Source organism: Vicugna pacos, chromosome 9 (genome assembly GCF_048564905.1).
Source record: "Vicugna pacos chromosome 9, VicPac4, whole genome shotgun sequence".
Classification (NCBI taxonomy): Eukaryota; Metazoa; Chordata; class Mammalia; order Artiodactyla; family Camelidae; genus Vicugna; species Vicugna pacos.
The window spans coordinates 73,941,082-73,957,013 of NC_132995.1; the positions used below are offsets into that span (position 1 = coordinate 73,941,082).

Here is a 15,932-nt window from a genome sequence, read left to right on the forward strand (position 1 = left end):
CCTTAGCTTTGGAGTTCCCTCAAGTGGCACCCAGGGCCCTTCATGATGTGGCTGCTCCCTGCTCCCAGTGAGCTGAAGTAGGAAAGCACAGGAGAGGATCTTCTGGGCCAGGCTCACCCATCACCTCTGTACACCTGCCGCTGGCCGGAACTCAGTCATGTGGCCACATTTTCCTGCAAGGGGGGTGGCTGGAAAGTATAATCCAGCTGTGTGTCCAGAAACCAGGAGAAAGTGGATGTTAGTGGTCACAGCCAGCTGGCCTTTTCACCTCTCTCCCTAGGAACATCCCTCTGCCTCCTTCCTGGCCCTTCTCTGGTTACATGGCACCTGGGCACCTTTCCAGAGTCACTTAAGCATGCCTTCCTTTAGGAGCTCTTTCCTGACCACCAGCGTAGGCCAGATACCCCCCGAATGCCTCAGCGGCACCCAGAGATCTGTTACAACACTCCCTGCGCTGATTTAGAACTGTTTATGTTCTCGTCGGTCTCCCACGCTGGACCTCGAGGTCCCTGGCATCAGAGACAGCCTTTTGCCTGTCCATCCTGATGCCCAGCACTGCCGGACACCCGATCGGTGATTGATAACGATTGTTGATTAATGAACGCACTCTGCTTTGCTTCCAAACTGCCAGGATAATTTCAACCGAAAAAAGACCAGAGGGCCCCCTTGTAACCCTAATACAAGGCTTCACTTGAGACCTGGGCCTGGATCAGTTCTCGCAGCGGGGCCCGAGAGGACGCTAAGCGTTGCTGAGACGAGAGGCGCGGAGAGGGCTCGGTCGCCTTACCCTGCGCTCAGCCCGCTAGCCACCTTTCACTGCTTGATTGGCCCACAGGGAGGGAAGAGCGCCGTGGCCTCGGCCTCCTGGCAGGGGAGGATGGAGGGAACGGGCACCCACTGTGTGAGCCGGGCGAGGACGGCAGCCAACTTGGGAGGATGGCAGCAGGCCCGGAAGGTTCTTGTTTGCACGGTATCTGGGTCGTCAAGTAAAGGGTTACGCGGTGACACACTGGGCAGGGCCTCCGTGATCCTCACAAGCTCCCAGCCAGTTTGAGTCAGAGCCAAAGGCAGTAAAATCTTATTAACAGAGGAGAGGAGTGCTGAGTCATTTCCATAATGGCTGGCTCGCGGCAGGAATCGTGACAAAGCCCGAGGATGAGAAACTGGTGACCTCTTTTCATGTCAAGCTATTGCCTGGAGTCTCACCATCACGACTCCTGAAGAAGGAGCTGTACGGCTCACACATCCAGGAACAAATAAAACGGGTGATTACCTTATGGCGCGTGAGTAACCAGGCAGCAAACGTGTTTGGGAGCAAAGGCCTGAAGGCAGCTTCCCACAGAGGCCAGGCCTCCCACCCCACGGCCGCCGTGCTGGGGGTACGAGAAGGACCAGGGAGGGGTCAGGTCCCTGCGCGCTTGGGCCCACTGGGTGCCCCTGCCAGCGCCAACACTCATGTCTGAGATTCATTAGGCCCCATGGGCGAGAAAAAGGAACAGAATCCAAACAAATTTCTTAACCGTAAGTGGTTGACCTGGGGTCTATGATTGGTAAAGTGAATGAAATAAAGGTGAATCCTGCCTTTTGACCATATGCCTTGTGTTCTGGTGTTTCTTTTCTTGATTGAGCTAGTCCTTGCCTGAGCCCTTTGGGGAGCAGGGAGGGTGTCTGAGGACACAAAGACAGGGCTCTTAGGAACTATCCAAAAGACCTCAGGGACATCAGAGCCTCAGGGCAGTAACTTCCAGGGGCCTCTGTGCTCCTTAGCAATCCTCACAAGAGGGGAAAACTATTGAGGTCACACTCCTGTGGAGTCCTAGGCATTATGCCAGAACATTGAGCTGCTCAAGTGATAACGTGATGATTATAGCTTACATTTATTAAAACGTGAAATGTGCTAGACACAGCTGGGGGATTTACACGTGGTATCTTGTTTAATCCTTGCAATCACTCTATAAAATGTAAATGATACACACTCATCCTTTTAGGTGGGAAACATTACTGAGGGGAAGATGCTAAAAAACTGAGCTCACTCTGCTCCAGCCACACTGGCCTTTGTTTTCCTAAGATCACACCAAGCTTGTTTCCCACCTCGGGGCCTTTGCACGTGTTGTTTCTTCTGCCTCTGCCACATACTTGCCCAGATCCTCCCGTGGGTTTACTCATTACCTCACTCAGGACGCTGCTCAAATGCCACCTTCTGCAGTGAGGCTTCCCTGATCTGCCCACGTAACATAGCCCCCAGCCCCCACCTGTTGTTCTCTGTCTCATTACCCTCCTTTGTCTTTCTTCATAGCATTTAATAGTGCTAGAAATTATACCATGGATTTTTTTTTTCATCTGTTGATGAGTATAGATAGGAACTTTGTCATACTTAACACTGAGTTTCCAGGGCCTGAAGAGAGCCTGGCACATCGCAGGAGCTCAGTAAGTATTGGTTGGGTAAATGAATAAGAAAAGTCCCTCAGAGCAGTGCCGGCCCAGGGCCCGCATCAGCTATCAGTGAGGGCCAGCAAAGCAGAGGGGAATGGGAAAAGGAGGAGGGAGGAGGAGGAGGGAAAAGGAGGAGAGAGGAGGGAAAGGAGGAGGGAAAAGGAGGAGAGAAAAGGAGGAGGAGGAGGGAGGAGGAGGAGGGAGGAGGAAGAGGAGGAGTGCTGTTAGGATTCTAGTTTAACCAGGCTTTAGTTTTTCTTGTGTATCAAACTTAGGGACCCCATACTATCTCATTTAATTCTCACATCCTGTGAAGTAGGTGACTTTAGTGAGACAGGAAATACAAAAACAGAGGGCAGAAGCACATTTGCATCGATTCCTTGATAAACTCTTTATAACTGGGAAGAGCCTATTATCAAAGGGACAGACTCCCAGCTGCTTATTTTTATGGAGCCCAAACCACAGGACTTTGTGTTTATATTTTTTTTTTTTTATGATTCAGCTTCATGAATCCTGCAGGCTATTTAATTTATTGTGTTTACTTTCACTGTAACTTCAAGATAAAAGGTTTATTCCTACCAGCCACCATTCCCTCCAGAGAATTTGCCCCATGACTTATGTGTATTGGTTCAATCCTCTGGACGCCTGTGAGTCTCCTCTATAAACTGTTTTGTCAGGTTTTATGGAGGAGGGGCCTGAGTTTTTCTAAAGACGTGTCCAAACTAAAACATCGTTTCATAATAGCATTCAAACAGCATTTAAATCATTCAATCAATTTCATCAAGTACTGGAACCTGACACCTTGCAAGACAAAATCTTGCACGGTGTCCTCATCTGAGTAATCTGAAATCCTGGGAGTCCCTGATGCCCCTTCCCTGTCTAAAAGATCCTCCCTCTGCGTTGAAAGAAAGCCCTCTTCAGTGGGCCGGGCCCTTCTGTGCCTCCTTGCCTTGCAATGTGCAGGCTGGTTGCTCCGTGGTTAAACCTGAGTTTATGCAATAAGGATGTGGTTACTATTACAGGGTTTTGCAAAATGAGGGAATCTGGTGAAGTGTGGGCTTTTGAGCAGGTTCCCAGGTTATGTAACAAGCCCCAGTCCAACAGCTCCCTAGGCCGACTTGCCAGCTTGTGAGCCTGACTGGTCCCTCCGTACCTCCCTCCGTGCACAGATGGGAGCCCGTAAATCCATGCCGGGGTTAGGACTTGGGGTCACCGCATTACAGCTCAGAGCCACCGAGTGCTGAAGCTGCCCCCAGCCTGGTGCCAGGAACTCTTAAAGGGCCAGTAATGATGAAATAATAACACATCCCCGACAAGAGACACTTAACCCCTGAAAAACGTCAAGGCGAATGGAAATGGTAAACTGCTGTAACTTCGGAGAGACACTTCGGGTATGCCATTGTCCTCTCTGTGTCCTGATGAAGGGAAAGGTAACTTGCAAACGCTGCTGCGCCCCAGGTCTCATCCCCATGGTGTCCTGGGCACGAAGCTTTGCAGGAGGAAATTTTGGAGCTTCTCCTTAGGACCCTCCTGCTGCATCTGCCCGAGTGAGCCTTCCTGTAAACAGCTCTTCTCCACGTTACTCAAAACTTCTGATTAAGTACTTGCCTAGGGTGGGAGTTGAGCAGGGCCAGTGTTTTTTTAGTTGAACGAGCTAACCTGGCGTAGCACATTATGGCTTATGAGCAGGGTTTATGCCTCAGCCCTTGGGATCCTTACTACCATTTCTGTTAGTAAAAAACCAAGGCACAGAAGAGTTGATAACTTGTCTGAGATCGTATCGCAAGAAGAAGAAAACTGGAATTTTAATTCTGATCTCTTGACGTCATGTTACAAGCAAGCCAGACTAAAGAAGCAGGCCTAAGCAAGCCCAGCTCTGTCCGGGTGGAGACCCTACTGCCGACATCACACAGGGCACTGCACTTCACAGTTTACAAGTCATCCTCAGGCTGTTGTTCAGGCAACAACACAGGGCACGAATGGCCAACTGGAACGTCACGTAACAACAGGCACCGACCCACAGAGGCCGGCACAAACGCCAGTGCGCTCGGCAGAATTCAGAACGACCTCATAACTGATTTTCCTAACAAGGATCTTAAGTCCAGCAGGGCAAGTGGGGCTCAACGCTCACTGCGCTCTTACTTCAGAAAGCAGTGCGTCCACAGGGGTTTGGGGGGACTCTTCCAACAAAAAAGTTTAACACAAGGTTGAGTTTCTCAAAGGACAGGACGTAAACACTTCAGCAGTTGATTCCTCTGAAGAGTCTCATCCTCTGGTGGCCCTGGATAAACGATATGTTGCGACATAGACCTGCTGGTCTTCCAAGCCTGAGTTCCAGCACAAGGGTTTAAAAAAATCTGTTCAAAGTTGTCACCTTCAGCAGTGAAAACCTTACAATCTTCCCACAAGCCTATAGGGTTCTGTTCTATGAAAGTGAGTCTCCTTTTATCCAGCGACCCTCCAAAATTCTCAAATTGTTGGCAGTAAATTAAATATTGCTGTGACGTATTCTTTTCACGTGATTAATGCGTCGTTTTACTCTTTCATGTTCATGCACCATATTTTCAGCGAGTGCCAAAGAAATAAACATATTTTCTGGAATAAATATGTTTAAAATAAAATATATTCCCAATTCTTAGGCCTCCTCAGAGGATTCCATGCCATTTAAATGACAGGAGAAATTCTACTGGCAAATCAAGCTTGTGTGCCAACACAAGTAACAATTTTGGTGAAGTCAGCCTAGGAATCCGTGCTTGTGGCAGGTGGAGCCCAGCCAGACGCAGCCCGGGAGTGGCTGGAGCTACGATCCGCGTTCGGGGCGACTGGGGGTGAGTCGCTGCCGCTGGCCCAGGCTGGGCATCCCCTCCACTCCCCCTGGGCTTGTGGGGAGCGCGCTGCTCTGGGCTCACTGCAAGCCGCTCGGGGTCCGCTCTCCTTCAAGAGCTGGGCCAGTCTGTTTGGAGGCGGGTCGGGCGTGGAAGTGGGACCTTAGACGACACCGCCTCTGCTTGTCTGTGCTACTGTGGCCTATTTGTTGCTTGTGTGGACCGCTTGAGAGTGAGCCACCCTGGCTCGCACTAGATGGGAAATTCTACCTGCTCCACCTGGGCTCATTTCCTCCTGGGAAGTGAGCCATTCTGAGCTCACTGGGAGCCACGCCACTCTGGGAGCTTCCGTCTGGGAGTGGAAGTGGAATTTGGGACCTTGTCTGACCTTTTGTGGGGACATGTTTGCTGTTTGTACGCGTGTGTGTATCAGTGCTTGCACTGGCCAGCTGAGACGTCTTTGGTGAGTAATGGGGTTTGCACGTGATGACACCAGGGTATCCTGCTCTACTGTGTCCGGGAAGCATTGCCTGGGGATTTCCCTCTCTGGCCTTGGCCATTCATTCAGCTTCATCTCTGATGGGGCGCTGGTTGGAAATCCCCCTTTTGGGGGCTAGGAAACTGTGACCCTGAGAGACCGTTCTGAGTTGTTTACTTGATGTTTAACAACACTGGCCGTGAATAATTAAGTGTGGGTGATCAGAGCACTGTTCCACCTTATAGTCCCCCAGGATGTATTTTGCAAAACTGGAGATCTTCAGCTATGCTCCCATAAATGACAGGAAATGATGTTTATTGTAACACTGTGTGGGCTCAGTGCTCCCTGAGATCTGGAGAACAAGGCCCCTAATGGCTCTGCTGTTGTGTCAAAGTGGGCCTTTTGCGATTGCTTTGGCTTGTATCTTGAGTGTGTATGTGAGGGTGTCTTGGTGCCTGAGTCTAAATTCTGTTCTCTCTTCCTGGTTTTGCTGAAAGTGAGGCATGTGAATGTGAGCAAATCTATGTATACATATAGTGCACACAAAAACACAAACAACAAATAAGCTGCAGTTGCACAGACGATCAGGGGAGGTGTAGTCTAAATAGATACATACATCGTCTATTACTGTTATTTCTTTACACTGAAGTGAATATTTGGGAACAGGAGAAAAAGTCCCTGAAAATAGCCAGGATGATCGAGTTTCATAAAAGCAGTCAGAGGAGGAGCTTGCATTTCTCTTCCTGTGCCTCGGAGATGTAGATGACCTACCCGGGCTCTCAAATCTCAAAAGAGATTTTTTAAACTCAAGCAGAAAAACTGTGAGACCTCTGGTTCAGTCTGTCTTTATGTAAAAAAATTAACTTGTGAACGAGCTCCATTTAACTGACTTAAAAGTAAGTGCTTACAAATTACTTCCAAGTATTGTCGACTGAAATAAACGCGCAGCCTGAAAGTTAAGACTTGTTTTATTTGGCGGGAGGACTCGAGCCGGGATGACAGGCTCTAGGAGCGCTCTGAGGGACTGCTCCGGAGAGGCAGGGGAGGAGCTAGGATGTATAGGAGCTTTACAACAAAGACCGTGTAGTTGGAACAATAAAAGATTGCTTGTTATCTAAAGAAAGCCAGGCACCTCAAGTTAAAGAATGTAGTGCTTTTCTATGTATGGGAGGGAGCAAACATTTGGGCTCATTGAATTCATTCCTTTGACAAGCACCTAACTATCTAGCAGCAGTACCCAGTCCTTTCTTATTCTGAGTCCCCTCAGGGCACCATTGTGAGTGGCTGCAGAGGCTGGGCTGCAGGCCTGTCCCCACTGGGGGGTGGCGGCAGCCGCTGATGACTTGGTGTCAGCATTCTTTGTTTACTGATATGGTCGCAGTATTTTCACTCACACTGCAGTATTTTCGTTCACAGTATAAAAGAAACTAGACAGCACGAACTTCAGGTTCACGTGATCTAGGAAATGTTCAACACTAAATTGAAATCTGATATTAAAGCTAGCTTAAGCTTGTTGGTATGATCAAGACAGACATGCCTTTTACTGCACCTAGGTTTACTGAAGGTCAGTAAGTTTACGTTGCAGAATGTGTCAGCAGAAAGGAAAAATTAACTGGATATGATGAAATTCTCGTAAGTGAATTCAATACAAATGGGATCAGAGATTTGAGCGAACTATGTAGAAATAATTGTCTTGCTAATGTCTGGTTCCCAAATACCTGGAGAGGCCATTTTTAACTTGAAAGTTTAGAGTTGTGCTAAATTAAGTCAAATGATTTAAGTTTATTGAATAGGTGAATGGCTGGGTCATTCCCAGATGCAATAAGATACTAAAACGTTCACTGGAAATTAAGATTTTTTAAGAATTGAGGATTCTAATATAAATATGTCATTGAAGCTACTAGAAATAATGGGGGGAAACATTTCTGTATACAGTAGGAAAGTAGGATATATGTTTTGAATAAAATAAGAAGAGTCAAACTAATATGGATGCAGAAAGTTGTGGAAACTGTCGACTGAAATAAATGCGCGGCCTTATTAAGTTATGTTTTATGTGGCGGGAGGACTCGAGCCGGGATGACAGCCTCTCAGGTCACTCTGAGGGACTGCTCCGAAGAGGTGGGGGAGGAGCTAGGATATATATGAGCTTTACAACACAGACCAGGTAGTTGGAACAATAAAAGATTACTTGTTATCTAAAGAAAGCCAGGCACCTCAAGTTAAAGAATTTAGTGCTTTTCTATGTATGGGAGGGAGCAAATATTTGGGCTCATTGAATTCATTCCTTAGCTATCTAGGGCCAGTATCCTGTCCTTTCTCATTCTGAGTCCGCTCAGAGGGCACCACTGTGAGTGGCTGCAGAGGCGGGACTGCAGGCCTGTCCTCACTGGGGGTGGCGGCAGCCGCTGGTGACTTGGTTTCAGCATTCTTTCCTTACTGATATGGTTGCACTTATTTTCATTCACAAAAGTTTGTAAAAAGGCACCCCCTAAAAAGGAGTTCTGTGCATGGTGGGGCTGAGAATAGATTAAATTTTATTAGGTAAATTAATTTTGTTATTAAAAGTAGGCTGGTGCAGGACTGGATTTGGGTCCTCTGTGTTGAGCACAAATTTACTTAGAACGCTTCTGATAGCAGAGTGTGTGAAACTTATTGATATTTTTGACAAGGTTCCTATCAAATTCTAATTAAAGTTCTTTTGACCTCAGTTACCTTTGAGATGCTTCAAACAGCCCCTGAGATGTCTCAGAGAAAACTGTTTAACTGGGGTTGACTGGTACTTTGAATTGCACAGGAAACATTGTCAAATGAGTGATAAGCCTCCTCAGATTATACGGTATGAATAAATGTGGTTGACATGGACAGTCTAGAAATTGTATGGAATTTCTGAAATTTGGACATGTCCTGGTATCATGCTGTCCGTCATGATCCTGGTTGTTATCTTGAAATGTACGACAAGTAACCTAATTAAGCTTGTTTGTCGAGAACACTGTAATCAGATCTTTCACCTTGTCATTCTGCGTCTTTTGTCATTCGCAGACGGTAAAGCGAATGCTGTGTGGAACTGCTTCATCTTCAGCAAGACTCATAAAAAGGACCTTTTGACAGGTACAGTTTTGTTTTAAATCATACTGCTGAGCTGGGTAAGATATTTAAGAAGCTTAATGAAAACTCCGATTTCAGGAAACTGTTAGTAAAAGGAATTAACTGCATGGGATTGAGTGAACTGGTGACTATGGTTGTAATTTTCTGGTTGTCTGAAATGTTACTGGCTGTTAATCTGTATCTTCTAATTGAGATGTCTGCCAAATGTTTGTCTCCCTATCAGCATTGCTGCTAATGTTTAAGATAGAAAGAGAATTCTCCAACAGAGTTGTCCCAGAGTGTAGCTACTCATGATGTGCAACAGTGTCTGCTTTAAGTCTATTGCTAAAAGCACGTGAGTGTAACAATTGGGTGTAAGTGATAAAGTGTACAGCCTGTAAAGTGTTTCCCCATTTACATACCTCTGAGCCTGTTCACGATACCGGATTAGGTTCCCCCAATGTGGATAACTAGGCAGATATAAAGGAGGCCCAGCAGGAGGGACGTGATCTAAACCTGGGGCAGGAGCTACCACCCCAGCATCAAGGGACAGATATTTTGATCACCAATGCTTTGCATTGAAATAGTTGTAATCCAAAGGGGAAATGGTGAAAAAATCTGCACATACTGAGGTATGGGGAAGTCATTCTGGCTTATGCATGGTTTGACTTAAACTTTACTAACCAAAGCAGCCTGTTTTACAGCCTTTTGGACATGCATTGTTTATCTGCTTTGGCCTTGAGGAGAAGAATGTATGTGAAAGTCAAAATGGAGTGGCTGTGGTTCAGACACCCAAGGTAAAATGAGGTGGCCTTTGTGGATGTGATTTCAGATACATTCCTGTGTTGTTGGGAACTCTGATTTTCTGAGCCGTGTCAGACTTGGGGCGCCACCGGCCACTCTCCAAGCGGTGTCTGCTGGCAGGTGGCAGCTGCAACCTTATGACCTCACAGTCTTCTCTTGTAACTATTAATTTTTAGACAATAAAATTGCTTTAGATCAGATGTTAGCAGAAAAAAAAAAGACGTGTAGTGGCCAATAGCTCCTGTTATGTATATGTTAATGCCACTTCAGAAGTTAAAACCTAAGTGCCAGGTCCAGACGGGTTTTCAGGCTAATTCTCCTGAATTCCTCAGGAAATGAGATCTTAATCACACAAGACTTGGACCCAGGACTTGGAACTCGGGACTATTTCCAACTCAATGTCCATTCCCCACATCGAGGTAGGACTGCACACCATTTCAGCAGGAAGGAGCCAGAGTGGCCATCACCCCATTCCCTGAAAGATCTGGAGGGGAATGAAGCAGGATTAGAGATTGAAACCGAGTTCCTCTGACGAGTTTCTGGTTAACCTCTGTTCAAAACATCCTCCCCCTTCTTGTCCAACCCCTGTTCTCCTCAAGGTTGAGGATCAAAGGAAAGGGGGGAACTGTAACCGAGAGGACCCTCTGGGGCCTTCCCAGGACAGACCCGTCCCCATGTCCTCTGCTGTGGCTCCTCTCTGAAGTACCCTGCATATCCTAGCAACTCATGCATATTTCCTGAGTTTTTCAGATGTTTAAAAAAAACCCACCAAATGGAAAGAATAAACTACTTGATGATCATGAGCATGTAGCCCCCAGACCTCCTGGCATCCGGGGGCAGGGAAGGACTACCGATAGTAAGCAGATCATACAGAATGATGACAGACTACAAATAAAGATGCATTTTGATTACTTTGTGAGTCTGCTGTGCAACACACAGGCGACTCTTGTTTGTACACTGATTCTCACACAAGCACAGCTGCACTGCCTTTGAGGAGCTCAGAATCTAAAGGACAAGATAGTCACAGGAAGAATGTCTAAGGGAGAATGTGGCAGTTGCCCCCCGGGCCCACAATACCACCCTCACCCCACCCCACCCCCCGAAAGCAGACTCTGAGACAGAGCTGAGCATGAACGGTGCCCTTGGAATCAGCATCTGTGGGTGGGCAGAGGAAGAAGCAGGAGGGACTGAGGGAGATGTGCCTCTGCAGCATAGGTCTGATGATGGGGTCGCTGACCCACAGGGAGCTCTGGGCTAGACAGGTTCCTCAGAGTTAGGCTGAGATCCCTTCACACTCTGCACTGACCAACCATGGGGTGTGGACCGCCAGAAAGGGGCATGGCGTGGGCCGCTGGGGCCAGTCCTGGGGAGCTGGACAGCTGAAGGCTGTCCACCGACAGCACTTCCAGGAGCTGAGGCAGCAAGCCCTTTGGATCAGGGAGATGCCGTGGTGTAGCGCAGGGCCCACCGTGCCACCCAGAGCGCTCTGAGAGCAGGGAGAGGAGCCATGGACTGCCTGGAAGAACCCTGAAGGCTTCGCTGAGAAGAGTCCCAGACGGTGAGAAGAACTTTCGGGCAGAAAAGCAGGGGTGTCAATTTGAACTACACTGCACATGGTTCATTGGTGCCTAGCGGTGTTAGAGCAGGCAGATAGCTAGACATGAGCAGAGAAAGGAGGACACAGACCAAATGGCAGGAATTGGGCAGAAAGGAGGGGCACAGGCCAAATGCAGGAAATCATACATCATGTGAGCACCAGGGGTCCCTGGGCAGAGAAAGAAAAGCAGGAACCTTGGGGCTGATAAGGGATCATGCTTTTGGGGAGACAAGTGGCCTGGAGAAGAACAAAGAAAGGTGAGAAAAGGCAGGAATTTCTAGTGTCCGAATGTAACCTTTGCTCATTATGCCCTCATTTCAATAAAATTAGTCTTGCAGATCAGAAGTACCCATCATGCACCGACGCCATGACACTTCTGATCCAGACTAAGCACAAAAACCCCTCCTCCCTTCGGGAAGGTGGAGTTGGGATGATAATCAGGGAATATGACCCCAGACCCTTCCCTCCCCAGTGAATATTCCACCCATTCATTTTCACACCCTATGTAGCTAACTTGCCATAAACTGAGGGCAGCCGCCCCCCTGAGCCTGCCCACCCTCCCCTGAGAGTGTACTATCCATCCTTTAACAAGTCCTCACTTTACCTTTTTTTAACCACTATGTCTTGTTTCTGAATTCTTTCTGGGACAGGACAAGAACCTGGAACACCGGTTGCATCTGTCGGCAACAGTGGACTGGGGAGGGTGGGTTGAGAGGGAGGTGAGGGGATTCCCTCCTCACCCTCAGTGAAGACCTGCCTTCATCCCGTGTGTGTGAAGCCTGGACGCGTCAGCTTGTTCCATACCCAGTAGATGAGCATAATTATGTGGATAAACAGTAAACTGTGGCCGGAAAGAATCAAATCATGATGGGCTGGTGAGCAACTCAATAGAAGTCTTTAATCTGCAAATATTTAGTCTATTAGTAAGAAGTAGTGGGTGCGCAGAGGCTGCCACACTGCCTCCCCCCGCAGAGCGGCTCGAGGGCCGCAGTGGACGTGGAGGAACCGGCCCACACCCCTGACTGACTGAGCGGCTCCTCACTGCACCTCCCGGGGCCCCTCATCGGTGAAGCCGCGCTAACAGCCCCTTCCCGCGGTTGCGCGGCTTGAAGGCGGTGATGTATCTTAACGCTGCGCCGTGCGTGGTGGGTTTGCCGCCTTGGACAGCACACCAGGGCTGCAGGAAGTGTCCCCGGCCCGCTTTAAGGCCACCGCTGGTCTTGGCCGCTCTGTCACCAAAGACGCCGTTTTAGCTGCAGCAGCCCGAGAGCACCGTTGTGTAATTCATCTGCTCGGACCCCCAAGCTGGGGCTGGGGATGAGCAGAGCCGGGAAGCGAGGGGCCTGTTTTTCCTCCCCTCGCCGGTCCCGGGCTGCGGTTGGAGACGGTTGCCTAGCGACGGGGTCCATTCATCCGCGAGCTGCCCCGCCGAGGCGCGCGGTTCCCAGCAGGGGAGGAGCGCCGTGGTGCCGGTCAGAGCTCTGATTTGTGAGGGTAAAACACTTTAGATACTTCTTCCTGAGGAAGTTTTATTCTGAGGTAAACTGGGGACATGCCTCTGGTGAGAATTACCGCCGGGATGAAAGAAACTATGAGAGGTGGGAGGGGCAGGGAGGCTGCAACCCGAGGCTCCTGCCCACCCTTTTCATGGAGCACATTATTCCGGAACAGAGGCAGGATGACCAGAGAAGCTGCACAAGCGGGCCTCTGTTTCACACTTGGCAGGGAGAGTGCAGCAGTCTTTTTTCTCTTTTTAAGGCTTTCTGAGTCTCAGCCATTGTGCCGCTCCCTCATCCCCCACCCCCGGACCGCGGACACTGCCGCCCCCGGCCCGGCTCCTGAGCGCTCAGAAGTGGGGCTGAGGGGGTGGCTCAGCGCCTGCAGGGGCCTGTGAGATGGGAGTTTCTGGGCTGTTCCCACCGAGCTGGGTCCCAGAGCTGTCCCGTCCCCTCCGCTCTGGGAAGCGGACACTGGACTTGTTCCTTCCACCCGGCCCTGGATTCCAGTTGCTTTTGCAGGGTGGAAGCACTAAGCCGTGACACCGTTTTAACAGTCAGATTTCCCGTAAGATTAAAAGCAATGAGCTGCAACGTTTTAAGAAAACATGATTTCCTCGGTCAGTAGCTTCAAATGCTTTTCAAGGAGGAAAACGAGGGAAAAAGCAGAGCTAGTCCGAGCAGCCTGGCTTGTTTGAAATTCGTCTCACAATGCAAGTTTACAATTAGAGGGCCCGTTTTAAGGGCAACTAACTGGAGAAATCAGCTTTCAGTGAATTTCTAAGCGAAAAAAAACCATAAAGCATTCGATGGCACTGTAAAACCTTGCCTTGAGGCAGAAGGATGACAAGCGCTGGTCCTGGCAGGTGCAACCCTCCGGCAGGTGCCCCGCCTCTGCTCCTTCCGCGCAGGGGGTAGTTTAAACCCATCCAGCTAAGGGCCGTCCTTGACTGACATCAGTCTGATCAGTCAGCACCATGTGCGCCCGAACTGTCCTAAAGTTCTCAGCTGCTACCTGAGGCTTTTTTTTTTTTATGTCCAATAGCAAAATAAAAGAGTAGTCGGGGTCACAGGGGGAAGAGCCTAGCTTCTTTCTTTTACTGTTTAGAATCCAAGATGCCTCCTTGAGGAATCTCCTCCACTCCCTTCTTCAAAATCGCCTTGGGAGTCAGTGAGCCCTGTGCCCCTCAGTCGTTTCTCAGCTGTGTGCACACTGCAAAGGGAACCCGAGATGAAGAGACTGAGGTGTAATTATTCAGCCCTGTAATTCAGAGGCGAATCGGCCTGAGGCCTGGAAGGTTTGTAGGGTCACTGGTAAGTTAGCAAGCCCTGTTAGCACCGAGAATCCAGAAGAAGAATAATCTGAGATTTCCCCCTCCCCACATCACCCCAATCACTGGGAGGAAGGAAGGGCAGGGGCCAGGGATCCACCTTGACTTTTCCAACTTGGGGAACAAGAAATAGATATTTATCCAGGTCAAATCAAAAGAACAGAGGTTTATTATGAGACGTGCACAGTAACCCTGGAAAAGGGAAGAATATTCTGGGAATGTTCTCAGCTCCTCTTTCCTGCTCTTCTGCCTTCTATCACACTCTTTATGTCTGTTCAGTCTTATTTTTGCCTTCTGGCTCCTGCTTCCGGTTTACCTCCCCACCCCCCAACTTTGGTTTTGGTGTCTTTTATTTTTTAAAATATTTTTTGTGGGGAGAGGTAATTAAATTTATTTACTTATTTTAAGGGAGGTACTAGGGATTGACCCTTGTGCATGCTAAGTATGTGCTCTGCCACTGAGCTGTACCCTTCTCCCACCCTTGACTTTTGATCAAGACCAGGGACCCTGCATGGTCCCAGCTTCACCTGCTCTTGAATGTGCCCCTTCCGAGTTCTGCTCCTGGTGCTAACCCATCCTCTTGATATTTTTGGTTGAATCTCCTGGGTGAGCCCATTACTCTGAGCTAGCTCATGTCAGGGTTTACTGGACAGACCATACATGACCCTGGGTCAACAGCCTGTCCCAAGCCATTTCCTGTGGCTGAAGGATAACCTTGGGGAAGAAAGGAAAGAAAGAGGGTTTGGTAAATCAGGTATGACTAAGGTAGACCCTTCATCAGAGGCTCCCATTTGTCCGATGTTGAATGTAGGTGACCCCTTGGCTCTGGCTGAAAAAGACAGTGCTAGTTTTTAGCAGTCTGTATTGGATAGGCAAGCATCCTGAGAAATTATTTCATTCAAGGGGAAAGACATGAACAAACTGTGAAGTGCTTTCAGTGCTTAGTGGATTGCAGGCCTTTGGGAAGGACCAAATCTAAGCAAGGTACTAGTTTGGGTGGTCACACAAAACTAAGTGTCCCAGAGTGTCTAGAGCATCGCAGCTTCTGATGCAGGAGTCCTGGTCCTACGGGAAGGAATTCTCAAGCTCCACTTTGGCTTCAAGGAACTTCGGAGAAGTAAGAAGAGCTCTGGGCCAGGGTCAAGGGAGAGAAAGTCATAGCCAAGGGTCCAGCTGAAGAAGTTTCCCCCCGTCCCCCATCATGTGTTGTGCCAGACAGCTGGGGTCCCTCTGAGGAGGGGCTGGAGCTCTCCCCACCCAGAGACTCCTGCTCACACATGCCACCGACCCTCGTCAGCTGACTTCATGCCTTCCTGAAGGAAGGTTTGAGTATGATAGTTTGTTCTTTTGGAAGAATCATGTTTGGGGTTTTTAAGTCCCAGCCTCCCTGTAGGAGTTATGCTCTCACACTCCTCAGTTTGACCCTGGAGAGAGGATCTTTGTCCTTTGTAAAGGAGAAAAACCTGTGTTTCTCCTCTCAACACTCAGCTCTCAGTACTTCCCTTCTGACACCCAGAATCTTCACTCTGGTCGCCAAATGTGTGTGGGTTTTTCTCCCACACTAAGAAATTCTAAGACACCAGCCGAGTGTCCTACAGTGTAACTCACCTCTGACTCTGTCTACCCGGAGACAGCGTCAGGTCCCACAGGTTAAGGGCTTAGTCCCCCCACTTCAAATGCCAATTGCAAGTCCAGATTATTACCTGTGCTTGTGGCCAATAGGCTATAAATCAGGGGTTTCCACGACCCCCTCCTCAATTTGTTGAGTGGCTCAGAGAACTCGGTTTACTTGCTTACCTGTTTATTATAAAAGGACATTATAAAGGGTAGAGATGAACATCTAGATGGAAGAGATGCACAGAGCGAGGTATGTGGGCAAGGGAG

The 15,932-nt window shown here is 48.8% G+C and overlaps 1 long non-coding RNA gene across 1 annotated transcript in view; it reads left to right on the forward strand.

Moving 5' to 3' along the window:
• Nucleotides 1-12,234, forward strand: part of LOC116281791 (uncharacterized) — a 144,408-nt gene extending 132,174 nt beyond the window's left edge. The window contains exons 3-4 of the long non-coding RNA XR_004191235.2: nucleotides 8,776-8,844; nucleotides 11,872-12,234. This is a non-coding gene — a long non-coding RNA (uncharacterized lncRNA). The remainder of the gene's footprint in view (nucleotides 1-8,775; nucleotides 8,845-11,871) is intronic.
• The last annotated feature ends 3,698 nt before the right edge of the window (nucleotides 12,235-15,932 follow it).